Below are 5080 nucleotides of genomic sequence, written 5' to 3'. Positions count from 1 at the left end.
TATTCGCTCTCTTTGGGTATTTGCCAATGCAGCAGTTTTAGCACGGGTTTTCATGCACTTAGCTTTTTCTGCACTTGTCTCTAGTACGTCTAATTCTGGAATTTGTTGCATTTGGAATTCACTTAGATATTTCTTTGCCTGTTTTGTTACTGAGTATGGTGCTTTCTTGTTACTGAGTATGATGTTTTGAGACAAGTTTTAACATCCAGTCCTCAGAGTTTTTCAGGTAGGTGTCCAAGCCAATTGTGGCAATCTTCATTGTTAATGCCAGTTGTAAAAGTCCACGGCCTCCCTCTATTCTTGGCTGATAAAGTCATTCTATATTTGCCTTAGGGTGGTGCATTCTATGCATTGTCAACAGCTTTCGTATTTTTCTGTCAAGATTACATATTTCAGTAATTGACCAGTTAATGATATTATTATTATTATTATCATCATCGTCATCATCATCATCATCATTATTATTATTATTATTATTCAAGTTGGCAGAATTCTAAGAATGTTAGAAAAAATGTTTTGTGACATTTGTTTTGGCTCTGTACAATCTTAGTTCAAATCACAATGAGATTAATTCACTTTTCATCTTTACAGGTTCAATAAAATAATGTAACTGTCAAATACGGAGGTCTATGTAATTGAGTAACCACCTCCCCTAAAATTGCTCTATACAATCTGCCAACTTGAATAATAATAATAATAATAATAATAATAATAATAATAATAATCCTTTCTACTAAATGCACAAGGCCTGAAAATTTAGGGGAGGGGGAAAGTTGCTGGCCTTGTGCCAAAATTAGAAATCTATATTTTTCACCACCACCACCATCACATCTTCAACGTAAACCCCCACACAAATTGTAAACTCTCCTTGTAATGTCTCCCTTATCTGATGCTCTTGTGGCAAATAAGAGTACTCATTATTATTATCATCATCATTAAGGTGGCAAGCTGGCAGAATCGTTAACATGCTAGGCAAAATGCTTTGCAGTATTTCATTCACTTTTATGTTCTGATTTCAAATCCCATCAGGGTTGACCTTGCCTTTCATCCTTTCAAGGTTGAAAAATAAGTGACAGTTGAGTACTAAGGTTGATATTATCAACTAACCCCTTCCTCCAGATTTCAGGCCTTGTGCCTACAGTAGAAATAATTATTGTTATCATAATTATTATTAAGGCAGCAAGCTAACAGTATCGTTAGCATGCCAAACAAAATACTAATACTTAGTAACATTTCATCCATCTTTATGTTCTAAGTTCAAATTCCACCAAGGTCTAATTTGCCTTTCATCTTTTCAAGGTCAATAAATTAAGTACCAGTCAAGCACTGGGGGTTGATATAATTGACTAGACCCTCTCCCCCAAAATTTCAATCCTTGTTCCTATAATAGAAAAGATCATTGTTGTTATTGTTGCTATTGTTGTTGTTGTTATTTGGCTTTCTTTATTTTAAGATCTAATCTTGCCATGGTCAACTTTGCCTTTCATCCTTTCGAGGTTGATGAAATAAGTACCAGTTGAATACTGGTGTTGATGTAATCGACTTAACCCCCTCCCCCAAATTGCTGTCCTTGTGGCAAAATTTTAAACCATTATTATTATTATTATTAATATTATTAAAAGGCAGCAAGCAGGCAGAATGTTAGTGCATTGGTTAAAATACTTAGTTGTGTTTTCTTCTGGCTCTTTACATTCTGAGATTAAAAATTGCTGCCTAGATCAATAAAAAAAATACCAGTTGAATACTTGGGTTGGTGTAATCGACTACCCCCACTCCATACCCCAAAATTTCAGTCCTCGTGCCTCTTGTAGAAAGGATTATTATCATTATTATTGGTAGTGGTTAGTGATGATCATTACTGCAACTTAGTTCCTAAAGCATTTTGAGTATTTTTCATTTTTATTTTATTTTGTTATGCTATTGTTACTGTTCTTGGTTGTTATTGTCATTGTTAATGCAATAGATTAACTTCTTTAAACTGTTGGACAAAATGCTTTGTGATATTTTTTCTAGCTCTTTATTTTCTGAGTTCAAATAATAGTAAGTTTCACTCTGCGTTACATCCTTCTGGGGTCAATGAAATAAAGTATCAGTCAAGTACTGATGTCAATGTAACTGATCCTCTCCCCACCCTAAAATTTCTGGGTTTATGCCTCAACTTTTTTAGGTTCCACTTTAGAAAGGAAACTGAGAATGGTAAGGGAAGTGCTTCCTCCCAGTGAGTTTATAAAAAGATGGGTGACTGTGGCAAAAATAGTTAAAGTGAATGGCCCTACTCAAAGTATGTCACATAGACTGGAGAGCTTGAGAGAGGGCTTGATCCTTTGGTAGTTGGATTAATCTTGGATCTGTGGAGTTCTTTGATTCTCCCTAGCTAGCGTTTCTTCCATATCAGAAGGACTGCATCATTCATATTATCACATATCATGCATATTATATATGCTTTTATCACATTTCACTCTTTTTCATTTCTTTTTCCCCATCTTTTATGTAAGTTCCCCTCACAAATTATTGTCTGTCCTTGTAATCTCCTCATCATCTATGCCCAGTGGCTACTAAGAGAAATTATTATTATTATTATTATTATTATTATTATTATTATTATTATTATTATTGATTATTATTATTATTGTTTTCATTATTTTCATTAGATTCTTCTTTCAATTCTGTTTCCATTTCTTGGCAAGTGTCTTCGTGACACCTAGGACAGAGAAATGTACTGTATACTTTGGTAAGCCATTAATACAAGCACACCTTGTGCCTCCAGTAGAAAGGATTATTATTATTATTATTATTATTATCATCATTATTATTCTCATCATTATTATAATTATTATTGCTGTTGTTATTATTAAGGCAGCTAGCTGGCAGAATTGTTAGCAGGCTGGGCAAAATGCTTAGCAGTATTTCATCTGTCTTCACATTCTGAGTTCAAATTTCACTGAGGTGGACTTAGCCTTTCATCCTTTCAGGGTTGATGAAATAAGCACCAATTGGACAGTGGAATCAATGTAACTGACTATCTCTCTCCTCCAAATTTCAGGCCTTCTGCCTATAGTAGAAAGGACTATTGTTATAGGTGTGAGCATGGCTGTGTGATTAAGAAGCTTGCTTTGTAACATATAGACCTGAGTTCAGTCCCACATCATAGCATTTTGGGCAAGTGTCTTCTACTATAGCTCCAAGCTGACTAATGCTTTATGGGTAGAATTTTTGGACACAAGCTGTATGGAAACCTGATATATGATTTTTTAGTTGCATTACTTATTATGTCACTCTGTTTTGCTGAACAACTCAGTTATAGAGATGTAAAAACACCAACACTGGTTGTTGAGGTACAAGCACAAACAAAAACACAAATACATGCATACATGCCTGTATATATGTGTGTGTGTGTGTATTCATTTACACACACACACACATGTGCACACATGCACACACACACATGTGCGCACATGTACACACACACACACATCAGTTTGGTAGGAGCTCCAGTCTGCCTTGTTCCAGTCAAAATGGTCAGTTTGGAAGTGACGATAGTTCTTGTTTCTGTGCAGAAGAAATAGATTGGCAATGATCATTGCATGAACAGAGTCACCTAAAGTAGTGACACTGATAAACCATTTCAAGAGTAGTGGCAAGAAACAGATCCAAGGTGTTGTTACCTCTTGTGAGGCAGGGCGACTACTTGGGATGAGTTTGAATCCAGCACTAAATCAAAGAAATCATTTGCACTTTGCAGCCAATGAAAGTTTTCCCAATTAACCTCAGAGTAATTTAAGTCCCCAGCAATGAAAACATAAATGGCTGCTTTCCTAGATGCAGCTCTGAGGATGTCAAAAAGCTGTCTGTCTTGATAGTAGATGGGTGGGGGGAATAACTCCAAGTAGTAATGTCAATATGTTTATATGTCTATCATGGGAAAATACCTCTTGTTAAGATTGGTTCAAATCACCACAAGGAATCACTGAAAAGTTTGAACAAATGAAGACTATCACACCACATCCATGGCAATTAATGCAATCTTTGCAAAACAAATTATAACCAGCCATACTAAAACCACCATCACAGAGTAAAGAATTTGCCCCTGTTTCTGTGACTGTAATGAAATCAGGGTTGATACATTTACTGTAAGAGTCTAAAAGGTGAATCATGTTGCATAAAGTTCAGGCATTTAAGGATATTAATATGTTATCTGGATTTAGACCTATCATGATTATATATAGGCCATAGTGGATTGTTCTTGTTTAGTTTCCTGGAGCTTTTCATTGCTGCCTGATATAAGTACACTGTCCTCACACTAGCTGGTACCTCTTTTCCATTTTTCACCAAACTTAACAAAGTTCCATATTTGTCCGCTATCATAGAGGCTAAAATTTTCATTTAATTTTGAGTCACCATTCAAGGAAGCTACAACATGTAGCTTTAGGAATACATCAGGCCGTAAACCAGGACATGTTCAAAAGATAATTCTATTTTCACACCTACCTTTCCAGAAGTTAAATGATAACCACATGCCTCACTGGAGCTTGAGAATGTCAATCTGATCAGCCTGAGTTTGGAACCTGGTCAACCAAGGAATGCAATCTAAGTTCTTGGACAAGTTGCTGGAAAATGCCTGAGGATCAGTTATTTCTTCAGATACGCCAATGGCAATTACTTTGCGTGTGACAGATTCACTAGCTTTCTCTTAATGCTAACAATGGAATGAATTTGTACACATAGTCAAAATTCTTAATATAAGGAAATGAATTCATGTGTTACACTTTAAACAGTGTTAACTACTGAATGAAAGTGTAAGGATAATTGTAGTCTTTGACATAATGAAATGATACTATGAAGATCCTCAAATTTAAGCATCAACATGGAAATAAGAACACTTAGAAAATGCAGCATTTCCACAGGTCCTGCTAATTATTATTATTCCTATTAGTGTTGTTGTGGTTGTTGGTGGTGGTGGTGGTGGTGGTTGTAGTTGTGGTAGCAGTGGTCATTATTTTCAATATGTTTTTAAAACATTTAGGGTGTTCTTTATTGGTTTGCATTGTTTGTGGCTATCATTATTAGTAGTTGTTGCTGT

This window comes from Octopus bimaculoides, chromosome 5 (assembly GCF_046866305.1).
Source record: "Octopus bimaculoides isolate indiv1 chromosome 5, ASM4686630v1, whole genome shotgun sequence".
NCBI classification, from domain to species: Eukaryota; Metazoa; Mollusca; class Cephalopoda; order Octopoda; family Octopodidae; genus Octopus; species Octopus bimaculoides.
This window is presented reverse-complemented; position numbering follows the sequence as displayed.